The sequence below is a fragment of the Delphinus delphis genome, chromosome 9 (genome assembly GCF_949987515.2).
Source record: "Delphinus delphis chromosome 9, mDelDel1.2, whole genome shotgun sequence".
NCBI classification, from domain to species: Eukaryota; Metazoa; Chordata; class Mammalia; order Artiodactyla; family Delphinidae; genus Delphinus; species Delphinus delphis.
This window is the reverse complement of record NC_082691.1, coordinates 96,083,069-96,098,133: the sequence shown is the minus strand read 5'-3', so window position 1 is coordinate 96,098,133 and position 15,065 is coordinate 96,083,069. Positions and strand designations below refer to the sequence as shown.

The 15,065-nt window shown below is 38.5% G+C and overlaps 1 pseudogene; it reads right to left on the bottom strand.

The window, feature by feature from the left end:
- Positions 1–13,353: 13,353 nt before the first annotated feature.
- LOC132430567 (olfactory receptor 2A2-like) lies at positions 13,354–14,301 on the bottom strand (annotated as a pseudogene).
- Between the last annotated feature and the right edge of the window lie 764 nt (positions 14,302–15,065).

The following is a 15,065-nucleotide window of genomic DNA, read 5'->3' as shown; positions in this document are numbered from 1 at the left end:
TGACAAGAATAATCTGGTCTATTTCTCTATATAAAATTTTTCTCTAGAAATAAAAAAATGAGAGTCATAGGCACATTCCCAAAACTATGTGATCAACACTGAAATCCATAAAAAGTTCTCTGATTTCAAAATCTATGAATATATATTAACTGTTTAGTTTGTGCTTGTAATTTGAATGAAATGGTATAAATGAGAAATTTGAAAATTTACAACAAAGTATTTTTGGTGGTAGAATAACCAGCCTTCTACAAATATCTTTAATATTTTTAAATGTACAAATTATCATGTCAAGATTCTGCCCATGCATAAATTGCCTATGTTTCTGAATATCTTTTCCCATCATAAATAAATATAAATATTGGTTCAAGTTTAAGGTATATCTTGATTAGGGTTCCTCCAAAAGCCAACCCTGGTACAATTATTCAACTACAAGCAGTTTTTAGGAAGTAATCACTGGAAATACAAGTAGAGGAGTGGAAAAGGGGGACAACCAAGAAAAGACAGCCACTGAGGTCTGGATGATCAAGTAGTACAAAACTCTAGTAACTGAAGTTAGATCCTAATGGAAAAATCTTGGAGCCAGTGTAGAATATGTACCTCAGTGTTAACCCACCTGGGATGGAAGGGACCTGGAGTGTCTATATACCAACTAGTATCCACTATTGGGTGACGGCCGTGAGGCGGGTGAACCAAGTATTAGGGCTCTTTTTCCCTGTGTGATGGGCTCCTAAAGTGCCTCCTGTGGCCAGGGAACCTGCCCAGACAAAGAAATGCAGGTGGTGACATATGGAAGTCAGGCCAGTGTGCACTGAAGTGGGAAGGCAAGGTGTTAGGATGGAACACTCACAGCATCAGCTACAGAATCCCTGTCTGCACATCACCTCTGAAATCCAAAATCTGATTGGACATAATCAGGCAGAGGAATAGGTGTGGTTTTCTGGTTCTAAATTGAAGAGGATAATTGCCAAAAATTTTAATAAATATTTTCTAATGATTTTTAAAAGTACAGTAGCATAGATATTTATCCACAGTTAAGTAAAAAGAAAGTTTAATTTTTTTTTTTTTTTCCCATACGCGGGCCTCTCACTTCCGTGGCCTCTTCCGTTGCGGAGCACAGGCTCCCAGCCGCTCCGCGGCACGTGGGATCTTCCCAGACCGGGGCACGAACCCGTGTCCCCTGCATCGGCAGGCGGACTCTCAACCACTGCGCCACCAGGGAAGCCCCAGAAAGTTTAATTTTTAAATTTCAAAAGTTGGCTTTACTCATACTCAACGTGCAGACCTCCTTCATATTATCTATCTCGTACCTGAAGGAATTTTATAAAACTTCTCTATTTTGATACAATACAATCTAAGGGAAACTAACTAATATTAACTCTGTTACTCACCACAAATAATATGAGAAATACATTTAAGTGCACCAGTATATGTTGAGAATGCTATGCTGTGGCAAATTTACGTAAATGAATTAAAGTTTCTGGTGTGTTTATCACATGAAACGTGTTTAGCAGATTTTCAACAATCGAAAGGCACATTTAGGATGGAACATTGATTATATATTGTGTAGAAAGTCCACTTTCAGGGGCACTCACCAAGGAAAACAATCACCGTTCAAAGCCTGAAAACTGCAGAAAAGTCTAATTTTTAATCATTGCCATTGGGGTAGAACAATAGATAATCAGATACTGATTTCAAATATGAGCTCTAACTTTAAAAAAACAAACGAGCAAATACAGCATATTGCAGATACTGATTTACTAACTTCTTAGAGTGACATATCTCTGTGTTGTGTGCCAAGGAGAATAGACCAGAGGTTTTACTATTTAATGATGGTTTCTGAGGCTCTCAAGCAGATTGAGTCAGCCAGCTTAGTAAAATGATTGTAAGCCCCTCATCCTATCTCGGTGCGTGTCTCTAACATACAAGTTTTAGATATTAATGTTACAGTTAATGTTAGCATAAACATCAAATGTTATTAGCATTAGAAGTCTCCGTGGTGGCTGCTGGTTTAATTGCCAGTTCTGGTCTGTCCTCCTGTCCTGAGTTGTCTGCTTAGGGACTTAGCAACTAAGTTTAATGTAGAATTGGCCTTCTATACAATTCAAAAGTTGACAGTTAAATCAAGTCTCCTGTAGCTTTTTCCCTTTCACCAATAGTACCCAGACAACATTGCCCAATTCTTTGGCTTCCAGACTTGTGCTCTCAAATGCCTATCTTTCTTCATTGTGTCTCCACAGAGCTCCCAGTTATCTGATATTAGCATCTATTCTAGCTCTCAAAAGATTCTATCTTTCTAACCTTTATTCTATAATTCAAGCATGTTAATATTATATGTTAAAAGAGTTCATTCATCACATTGTAGATTATATAAGAATATGCCTTACAGGAGATTCAATTAATATATTTAAATTTCTACTTAATTTTAATATATACTTAGAAATGTTTATTTAGTAAGAAAAGGATAAGCAGCATTAATAAACATTACATGACGATTATCATAGGGCTGTATGATAATCATTTGTCTTAGAACTTTTCCCATCTTACCTGGTGTCTACAGAGACTAATCACTGCTTTCCCTGACTTGCTGCAGAAGTGAAGCCCTTTGGTCCAACACCTCATACTAGCTCAATGGACTCTGACAGCTTACAAGCTCAGGTCAGGGGTACCTAGAATGCTTTTCCAGTAATTTGCTGTTAGCAAACCATCAATTTTATACAGCAGAAGTCAGATTACTATGAACATGAAAACTCTGTTAGCCTCATAATAGTAACTTGATTCTTAAGTATTATAATGCAGAAATATGGATGGAAGTAAGTAAATGATAGCAGTTTAGAGGAAGGTAGTAGGAATCCTATGCCTCACCGTAACATTACAAACACTGACAGGGTTCTCTTGATTTTATTTTTGCATTTGGTAAAATTTAATTTAATTTTACTCCTTTAAATTTAACTCCTTCCACCCATTGTCTCAGCTAGTGAGTGAGAGTAACTGTGAACATGGAAGCAATCAGATGACAATTTGTACAATCCTAATGAACACACTGAATGAGTTACTGACGTTGTGCATTTAGCTCTTTAATTTTTGCATTTGGTAAAATTTGGTAAATTTAAAAATTTCTCCCCACTGGGCAGCAAAGAAAGGAACTCCAGTGTTCTCACTTCCCTGGCAGGAGGACATTTCCAGGATGTAGTAGGAACAGATGGCCTCAGCAGAGGAAGAAATGAAAGATAGTGAAGGACAAATCACACGACATCTCCAGCTTCATCATTTGTAAGGAGAGGCAACAGCATGGCTTTTATGCCCCTTTTAGATTGAGTTTCACCAGCCCCTTCCTGTAAGTGTGACTGGGGAGGGGCCCTGACAAAGAGGAATAAGAAACCTATGTTTAGACAGCATGGGTATCAGATGTTACTCTGAGACCCCAGGCACAGTGCAAGAAAGGGGTCCCACAAAGGTGCCTTTTTCTTCTTCCTAAACCTGATGACTTCTGCCATCCTTCTGTCCTGCATTTCTGTAAATCATTAACCATTGTAAAAATAATAACAATTTGTACAAAGGGGGTTGTCCTATTTCTGGTATTTTTCTCAAATTGGGCTTGAACGTACAGGAAAACTCACAGAGATGGGGAATGGTTGGAGCTGAGTCACCTGCTTCCTGAAGCTAGTACAGTGCATTATGAATCCCAGATACCTTTTCTGCCTGATGGGGAGGACAGGACTCAGGGGGTTCTCAGGAGGTTGTAGATGTGAGGGCTTTATAGTCTGATCACCTAAAACCAACCCATTCCCCAGAGACATACCTGTGGAGACCAGGGAACAAATTACTAAGTGTCTTCTCATCATTCTCCATCTTTCCTACAAAGTAGTGCAAAACCGCAAAACCTTCCCCTCCCCTCTTGGATCTCCAGCTGTTATCCCTGAGTGTGTGTGTATCTGTGTGTGTGTGTGTGTGTGTGCATGCACACACGCATATGCACCTACTTATGGACAGAAGGAAGAACACAGGAAGAATGGCAAAGATGTCTGTATTCAAGAGGATCCTAGTATAAAAACTTTAGAGATAAGTCATTCTTTATTATGTCCCATAGTACAACTCCCAAGGATATGAAAGTATTATGTCCTTGATCTTGAAATTGTTCCTGTATCTATATCCTACTTTTGAAAAGCTTCATGATGTAATAAATACAATGCCCATGGAGCTAATTAAGGCAGCCCCTCAAAGGACTATATCTTTTTCAGGGAGTGAACAATCTGTCGAAAAGTGCAATAATTATCCAAATTTTCCATTGCAAATATTAATCATCACTTGGAAACGCATGTAGACTGAATCCTATTGCCTAAATGCTTTCCTGCTTTAAGCTGCTCCTTCAGTATTTGTCCATTTCAAAAATATATTTTCCCTAAATATATATCCCATATTTAGAGAGGCCACTGTGATCTCTGTGTTGTAAGCATAGTATTGTAAGCATTGAAATTAGTCGGTGGATGGCTTTGCCTGCATACAGAGAGCCCCAGGACAACACACAGACGTGACGATTCAGATAACTCACATTCATGAGCTTACACGTCACTTTAGGCCTTGATGCTCCCAGAAATCATACTATATTTCCCTAGTCTTCTCCCAAGTGATTTTTTTCTTATTTTCTCTTTCTTTAAACCTCCCATAACTCCCTCCACCCATTGTCTCAGTTAGTGAGTGAGAGCAACTGAGAACATGGAAGCAATCAGATGACAATTTGTACAATCCTAATTAACACACTGAATGAGTTACTGAATTTGTGCATTTAGCTCAACTTCTCTGCTCTTACTATTGAGTTATGAGGTTTTTCCCCCAGCCAATGCCAACCTACAACTCATGCTATGACTCTCACCCCTCTTGCCTACTCAAGAGTTTCTCTCCAGCAGTTTCTGTCTCTAAAGTTTCTGCTCCTATTTTGACTTGAACACGTTCGGTCAGAATCCGAAACTCTTTATTTTAAAGACACCAATCATCTATTTGCTAGATCCAATGATCAGTTCTGTTGTCATCTGACTTGACCTGCCGGCGGCATTTGACACAATTGCTCTCTCTCTTTGCAACATTTCTTCACTTCACTGTCATGATACTGTGCCCCCCACCCCCCGGCCAGTGGTCTTTCTACCTTTATAGTTGGTCCTTCTCAGACTCCATTGCTGGATCTTCAGGTCCCTCTTCAGATCTAGAAACACTGGTATTGGTCAGGGTTTATTCTTTGTTTCTGTTCACTTTCTACAGGACCTCATGAATCCCAGGGATTTCAACACATTTCATATGTCGATAACACAAAAATTAATATTGAAGCCAGGCCTCTTCCCAAAATGCAGTGGTCCAGAATAAATGTTTATCTACTGCACATCAGAGTGAATCAGCAGGCCCTTTGAATTCCTGTCTCCTAGAGTAATTCCAATGCCCTAAAGCCACCTACAAGGAGCCAATTACAAGGTTTTCTCTCATGCATTACTCTCCCTTGTTGTTAAGAGACTGCCTGGTTTATAATAGATATGATTAGAAAAAATATATATATTTTTTAAATGCACTTTTATATACTTAAACTTCTCTTTATTTTTTTCTTATCCTAGCTGTCTTTGGTGATTTTTGTCTGTTTACATATATTTTTATACTGTTAATTACACCTAAAAATATTAGTTGTATTCTCAGATGTTGATTACAAAATTTAGTCATGATTCCACAATTTGTGTTAGCGTTTAAGAGTGTAGGATCTATGGTCTAGGTTCTAATCTTAACATCAAAATTTATACTGCAACTGCCATTTCCTTTCGATATGTCATAGGTTTATTTGGTCCTCCAACCCTGGCTACAGCTTCCAGAGGCTGTAAGGATGTTGGTTTTCACTATGATTGCAGGGCTGTTTGTTTTCTAGGGAACCACAGAGCTGGGGTGTGCATGATGAGAACAGAGAAAGTTAAAACCCTGCAGACCTCACTGTTCTTAACTAGGTCAGCAGTTCTTCTTGGATGAACACTCATCAGATTTTTGCAAGCCTTTCATTTCCTGGGTTTTAAAAAAGATGATTTTGACAAATTTTGTCAGTGTGCTTTTGCTTTTGCAGAGAATTTTGGAGGGCTTTACTCATTTATTCCCACTGACTAGCGCTTTTTTTTTTTGAAGGAAATGTATATTTTTTGTCTATGCAGTGATAACATAAACTATTCTTTATACTATATAAACTTAGATTAATTTGAAGAACCTTTTCTAGACTTTCACATTACATACTCCTGCCTGAGAGCTAGGTTCTGTAGTCCTAATGACTTCTTTCATTTCAGGCCAAAATGTATTGCACTGTTCCATTGTCAATGTTTACGACACAAATTTGGGAAAGATTTAGCATACAGATGTCTTTTGCTCTTTTAAATCAATCTAATCATTAGCTTGGTTTGTAGTTTGAAGAATACATACATACACACACACACACACACACACACACACACACACACTCTTCGTCCACAAAATGGCATTTATTTCCCCATGGTTTTAATTAATTTTAAGGTAAAATTTGATTATGTGCTCCTTTTAATGGATCTCAAAGAACTGTAGGCTTGGGAAACTTAATAAGGAATTCTGATGTGACTGTGGGAGTTAAACTGTAAATATTTTTGTCTTTTATTCAAAGGATGACCTTATTTTCTGGAAGATCTCATTATTAAGACTTACAATTAAGAGAAAGAAATTTGTTCCCAAACTTGAAAAAAATTTTCATGGTGGAGACTTTTCTAATAGCTTTTTAAATAATCTATTCGATAACTGATTTCCATATGGCATTACTTGGCACTCTTTTAACTGACATTTATTGATTATTTCTCATAACTCTGAACTAAAGTGTTAATTTTCTTGGGGATCCATATCAAAATACCTCAGACTCCATGCTTTCAATAAGAGGAATAGGGCTTCCCTGGTGGCGCAGTGGTTGAGAGTCCGCCTGCTGATGCAGGGTACACGGGTTCGTGTCCTGGTCTAGGAAGATCCCACATGCCGCAGAGCGGCTGGGCCCATGAGCCATAGCCGCTGAGCCTGCGTGTCCAGAGCCTGTGCTCCGCAATGGGAGAGGCCACAACAGTGAGAGGCCCGTGTACCGCCAAAAAACAAAAACAAAAACCCAATCAAGAAATGGGGAGAAGGCTTGAATAGACATTTTTTTCAAAGAAGACATACAGATGGCTAACAGGCTCATGAAAAGATGCTCGGCATTGCTAATTATTAGAGAAATGCAAATTTAAACCAAAATGAGGTACTTCCTCACACCAGTCGGAATGGCCATTATCAAAACGTCTACAAATAACAAATGATGGAGAGGATGTGGAGAAAAGGGAACATTTGTACACTGTTGGTAGGAATGTAAATTGGTACAGCCACCATAGAAAACTGTATGGAGTTTCCTCAGAAAACTAAAAACAAAGCTACCATATGATCCAGCATTTCCAATCCTGGGTATATATCTGGGAAAAATGAAAACACTAATTCAAAAAGAAACATGTACCCCAATAGCAGCATTGTTTACAATAGCCAAAATATAGAAGCAACACAAGTGCCCAATGACAGACAAATGAAGAGAAGTTATGGTATACACACACACACACACACACACACACACACACACACACACACACACAAAATGGAATATTACTCAGCCATAAAAAAGAATGAAATTCTGCCATTTGCAGTGTCATGAATAGACCTAGAGAATATTATGCTTAGTTAAATAAGTTAGACAGAGAAAGACAAATACCATATGGTATCACTTACGTGGAATCTAAAAAACAATACAAACGAATGTATGTGCATAGCCAAAACAGACTCACTGATATAGAACACAAACTAGTGGTTATCAAGGAGGAGAGGAAAGAGGAAGGAGGCAAATTATGAATAGGGGATCAAGAGATACAAACTACTATATATAAAATAGATAGGCAACAAGGATATACTGCATGGCACAGGTAATTAGACCCATTTTCTTGTAATAACTTTTAATGGAATCTGTAAAAATATTCAGTCACTAAGCTCTACACCTGAAATTAATATTGCATTATAAATCAACTATACTTCAGTTAAAAAAAAAACACTTCTAGAAGAAAACATACACAGTACTCTCTTTAACAATGGTCTTAGTGATTTTTTTGGATGTGTCCCCTCAGTCAAGGGAAGCAAAGGCAAAACTAAACAAATGGGAATACACCAAACTAAAAATCATTTGCACAGTGAAGGAAACTATCAACAAAATGAAAAGGCAATGTACTAAATGGGAGAAAATATTTTTCAAATGATATATCCAATGATGGGTTAATATTCAAAATATACAAAAAACTCGTACAACTGAACATCAAAAAATCACACAACCGGATTAAAAAGTAGGCAGAGGATCTGAATAGACTTTTTTCCAAAGAAGACCTACAGACAGCCAACAGGCACATGAAAAGGTGGTCAACATCACTAACCATCAGAGAAATGCAAATCAAAACCACAATGAGAGATCATCTCAAATGTGTTAGCACGGCTATTATCAAAATGACAAGAAATAACAAGTGTTGATGAGGATGTGGAGAAAAGGGAACGCTTGTGCGCTGTTGGTGGGAATGTAAATTTGTATATCCATTCTGGAAAACAATGGGGAGACTTCTCAAAAAACTGAAAATAGAACTACCAACCATAAACAAGACGAAAAGACAACCCTCAGAATGGGAGAAAATATTTGCAGATGAAGCAGCTGACAAAGGATTAATCTCCAAAATTTATAAGAGGCTCATGCAGCTCAATACCCAAAAAACAAACAACCCAATCCAAAAATGGGCAGAAGATCTAAATACACATTTCTCCAAAGAAGATATACAGACTGCCAACAAACCCATGAAAGGATGCTCAACATCACTAATCATTAGAGAAATGCAAATCAAAACTACAATGAGGTATCACCTCACACCAGTCAGAATGCCATCATCAAAACTCTACAAATAATAAATGCTGGAGAGGGTGTGGAGAAAAGGGAACACTCTTGTAGACTGATACAGCCACTATGGAGAACAGTATGGAGGTTCCTCAAAAAACTAAAAATAGAACTACCATACGACCCAGCAATCCCACTACTGGGCACAAACCCTGAGAAACCCATAATTCAAGAAGAGTCATGTACCACAATGTTCATTGCAGCTCTATTTACAATAGCCAGGACATGGAAGCAACCTAAGTGTCCATCGACAAATGAATGGATAAAGAAGATGTGGCACATATATACAATGGAATATTACTCAGCCATAAAAAGAATTGAAATTGAGTTATTTGTAGTGAGGTGGATGGACCTAGAGACTGTCATACAGAGTGAAGTCAGAGAAAAATAAATACCGTATGCTAACACATATATATGGAATCTAAAAAAAAAAAAGTTCTGAAGAACCTAGGGGCAGGAATAAAGACGCAGACATAGAGAATGGACTTGAGGACATGGGGAGGGGGGAGGGTAAGCTGGGATGAAGCGAGAGAGTGGCATGGACTTATATATACTACCAAATGTAAAATAGATAGCTAGTGGGAAGCAGCCACATAGCACAGGGAGATCAGCTCGGTGCTTTGTGACCACCTACAGGGGTGGAATAGGGAGGGTGGGAGGGAGACGCAAGAGGGAGGAGATATGGGGATATATGTATATGTATAGCTGACTCACTTTGTTATAAAGCAGAAAATAACACACCATTGTAAAGCAATTATACTCCAATAAAGATGTTAAAAAAAAAATCGAACTACCAAATGATCCAGCAATTCCACCTCTGGATGTTTATCCAAAGAAAACAAAAACACTGATTTGAAAAGACATGCACACCAACGTTCATAGCACCATTATTTACAATAGCCAAGATATGGACGAAACCTGAGTGCCTATCAAGAGATGAATGGATAGAGGCGATATAGTATATATACACAATGGATATTACTCAGCCATAAGAAAGAATGAAACCTTGCCTTTTTTGACAACATGGATGGAACTAGAGCTATTATGCTAAGTGAAATAAGTCAGAGAGAGAAGGACAAATATTGCATGTTCTCATTTATATGTGGAATTTTAAAAACAAAACGAATGAATAAACAGAAACAGAGATATAGATACAGAGAAAAAACAGGCGGTTGCCAGAGGGGAAGGAGGGAGGGAAGAGGAAAGAAATAAGTGATGGAGGGGATTAAGAGGTACAAACTTCCAGTTGCAAAATAAATGGTTCATGATACGAAATGTACAGTGTGGGGATATATAGTCAATAACAATATAATGTATTTGTATAGTGATAAATTATAACTAGACTTAGGCTGGTGAACATGTTGAAATGTATAGAAATATCAAGTCTCTATGTTGTATAGCAGGAACTAACATAGTGTCATAGGTCAATTATACTTCAAAAACAACCAACTAACCAAACTCACAGAAAAAGAGATCAGGTTTGTCGTTACCGTATATGGGCTGGTGGGGACTGGGGGAATTGGGTGAAGGCAGTCAGAAGTTACAAACTTCCGGTTCTAGGATAAATAAGTACTAAGGATGTAATGTACAATATAATAAATATAATTAACACTGCTCTATAGTATATATGAAAGTTGTTTAGAGAGTAAATTCTAAGAGTTCCCATCACAAGGAAAAATTTTTTTTCTGTTTCTTCGATTTTTATCTCTATGAGATGATGGATGTTTACTAAACTTATTGTGATAAAAAAATTCACTTTGTATGTAAGTCAAATCATTATGCTCTATATCACAGAGCTGTACGTCAATTATATCTCAATAAAACTAAAATTAAAAAACTATAATGGCACAAATGCAAACTTTGAGGGAATTATTTTGGAGTATTTCCCAGCATGATAAAAGTTATGATCCCATGAATGCAGACAACTCAGCAAATCAGAGGCAGGATAAGTGTAACCAAAACATCGCTTGGGGATATTATAGTCACACTTCTGAAAACCAAAGAGAAGGTATTCTCAAATCTCAGAGAAAATAATTATGCCCATTACCATCAGGGAGCGTTTCTTTCAGGTGGGAAAAATATTTTGTTTAGTGTTTCTTGCAGTGCACCTACTGGCAATAAACACTTAATTTTGTTTGGTTCTTTTTTTTTCTCCTACTGGATAATTGGGATATGGTCCTTATCTGTTAGTTCTCATTTGGACTTATTTCCCAGTAAATATAGGCAAATTCAGGCTCTCAGAAATTTCCTTTAATTGGCCATTTATTCACCCTTTCTCTGTTCCCAGCTGTAGATTCAACTACTAATTTCGTGTAAGTTAATAAGGGATGTAAAAGCATCATTCAGTCTACCGAGCTCCTGTGCTGTAGAGTAGGAGAGTTATTTGTAAGCCTTACTCATATGATTACCTTTCAATATGCACTGTTAAGTCTCGCCTCAGGGTGAAACGTAAGAGATTTAGAACAAGTATCCACTCTTCCTCCCTCCAAAATACAAAATGACAACCCTGAACTGAAAATCAACAACTCTAAAAATGAAGTTGATAAATTGTATTTAATTAAATTTAAAAACTGTTGCTCTGTGAAGGGCACTGGTAAGAATATAAAAAGTCAATACACATACTGGAGACAATCTTTCCTCATATAGGAAAAATGACTTGATTCCAAAATATACAAAGAACACTTAAAGCCAAAACCCTAACAGACATCTATTCAAAGAAGATAGACAGATGGCAAATAAGCATATGAAAAGATGCCACATATCTTTGTCATCAGGGAAATGCAAATTAAAACAACAATGAAATATCACTACATGCCTAGTAGAATGGCTAAATTCAGAATATTTACAACACCACACACTGATTTGGATGTGAATCAACAGGAACTTTCATATACTGCTGGGGGGAATTCAGTTTCATTCATTGCAAAATGGTACAGCCACCTTGAAAGGCAGTTTGACAACTTCTTAAAAAAATAAACATACTCTAATCTATGATATACCAATTGCACTACTAGGTATTTATCCAAAAGATCTGAAAACGTAAGTTTACATAAAAACCTGTACAGAGATGTTTAAAGCAGTTAAATTCATAATTGCCTAAATTTGAAAGCACTCAAGTGGTCCGTCAGTTGGCAAATGGATAAACTGTGGTGCATCAAGACGACAGAATCTTATTTTGCACTAAAAAGAAATGAACTATCAAGCGTATAAAAAAAGACATAGAAGAAACTTAAATCCATACGACTGAGTGAAGGGAGTCAATGTGAAAAAACTACACACTTTATAATTCTAACTATATGACATTCTGAAAAACCAAAACTATGGAGGCAATTAAGAGATCAGTGGTTGCCAGGGATTAGTAATGAGGGAGGAAGAAGAGGTGATTTTTTAGGGCAGTGATACTACTCTTTATGATAGTATAACAGTGGATGCACATAATTATACACTCGTGCAAACATAGAGAATATACAACACCATGAGTGAAAACTTATGTAAGGTGTGGACTTCGGGTGATGATGTGTCAATGCAGGTGGATGAATGATAATGAAGGTGCCACTCTGTGGGGAGATGGTGATAATGGGGGAGTTTTTGCAGGTGTGGAGGCAGGGGGTATATTGGTTATCTCTGTACTTGCCACTTAATTTTGCTGTGAATCTAAAATTACTCTAAAAAATAAAGTTTATTACATAAAAATGGGCAAAAATGTAGAGACACCTCACCAAAAAAGATATACAGGTGGCAAGGAAGCACTTGCAAACACACTCAACATCACATGTCATCAGGGAATTTTCTATTAAAACAAGAATGAGATACCACTGCACATCTATTAGAATTGTAAAAATTCAAAAATCTCTGTGTTACTGTAAAAAGTTGGGTGCTTGCTATGTTTCTCAGTGGTCGAAACATGGAGTCCAAACTGCCATTATTCCCATTCCCATCAGGGCTCAGAGTCAGGCATGACAGAAATCATGCTCGCAGGCTCCACCACCACCCGAAAAGCTAGAATGTAGTAGGCACGCTCCACTCTTCTCTTTCCCTCTTGACAAAGAGCTGGGAGTTGGGAATTTTCTCCAGATCCTAACACAGTGGGTCAGGGAGGCGAGGTGGATATGGCAATAAAATGCCATAACTTTGCCTAAAAGCTTCACTCTCTCTCTTCTTGGCTTTGTGCTAGTCTGGGGTGCTGCAGACTCCTATGTGGTTTCTGGTGTTCTCTGGAAGGCAATTTGATCTATATTATGTCATCTTCATGGAGGAAGGGGGGGCTTGGGGATTCCTATTCTCCCATCTTTGTGATGTTACTCTTAGATAATTCTCATCCTTAAGTCATGTATTTTGTTGGAAAATTTTCTTGAGCTCTAGGGGAAAAATTCACTAAACTATAATTGTGCCTTGTGCCATATTGTTCTACTTTTCTGCAATACTCTGTGGAAAGCAGCCTTCACTTGAGCATCCCTTACACTGTAGATGAGGGGGTTGAGCAATGGGTTGAAGACAATGTAAAACAGGAAAAGGATCTTCAGCTGCTCCTCTCATTGACTATTGCCGGGGACCATATAAACCATCATGGCGATGCCAAAGTAGAACCCAACCACACACAGGTGGGAGGAGCAGGTGAAAGAGGCTTTCTTGTGGCCCTCCTCTGACTGGATCTTCAGGATGGCCCAGAGGATGCGTACGTAGGAGACCAGCATCAGGGAAAGGGGCGCAGTTAAGATAAACACACTGTCAGCAAAGAGGAAAATTTCATTGATCCAGGTTTCACCACAGGTCACTTTGAGGACAGATCAGATTTCACAGAAGAAGTGGTTCACCTTCTGCGGCCCACAGAAGGGCAGCCTTAGAAAGAGACTTTCTTGTACTAGGGCCAGGGAAAAGCCACGTGGCCAGCAAATGATGGCCAGGAACGTGCACGCTCTCCAGTTCATGATGACAGTGTACTGGAGGGAATGGCAGATGCCACATACCTGTCACTGGACATCACCACCAAAGTCAGGTGCTCTACGGAAGCAAAAGCCAATAGAAAACCATCTGCTTGGCGCATGAGAAATAGGAGATAGTTTCTTGTGTTTCACTAGGTTTTCCAGCATATTGGGTAAATTGCTGGAAGCATAGGATACGTCAGTGATGGCCAGATGAGAAAGGAAGGACTACATGGGGGAGTGCAGTCTGGGGTCTAGGCAAATGAGTCCCAAGATCATGCCATTTGCCAGCAGGTTGAAGATATAAAATAGGAAGAAGATAACGAAGAGGAAAAATTCTATGTCTTCACTGAGCTGGAATCCCACCAGGATGAACTCTGTGACCCATGATTGGTTCCCCTCCATTCTGTTTTTTTATATGTAAATTTATTTATTTATGGCTGTGTTGGGTCTTCGTTGCTGCGCGCGGGCTTTTCTCTCGTTGCGGTGAGCAGGGGCTACTCATCACTGCGGTGCACGGGCTTCTCATTGTGGTGGCTTCTGTTGTTGCAGAGCACGGGCTCTAGGCGCAGAGGCTTCAGGCTCTACAGTGCAGGCTCAGTAGTTGTGGCACACAGGCTTAGTTGCTCCGCGGCATGTGGGATCTTCCCGGACCAGGGCTCAAACCCGTGTCCCCTGCATTGGCAGACACATTCTCAACCACTGCGCCACCAGGGAAGCCCCCCCCCCCACCTCCATTCTTAATGACAGTCTGTAAAGGACTAAAGTGTGGTGGAAAGGTCAGAGCTGGATAACAATGAAAACTGGAGTTATTTATCTGAAGTGAATTCGGAGTAGGCTTCTATGCTTGTCCCTACTTCACTGAGTTTTTTCTTCAATATTTCTCTGCCTTTTTGTTTTTCTTACTTTTTATTCTAAAGTAATTCAAAATTTCAGATAAGTATCAGGAATTATAAACAATACTAGTATATACACTTTACCAATTTTTTTCATGTTTGCTTTATCATTTCTTTTTCTCTGTATATATTTTGTTAATTTTCTCTGGACCACGTAAGAGTTAAGTGCAACCATAAGGCCAGCTTATCCCTAAACTGTTTATTATTTCCAAGAACAAGGATATTCACTACTTTATTTTCAGTATAATTACCAAAATCAGGAGATATTAACAT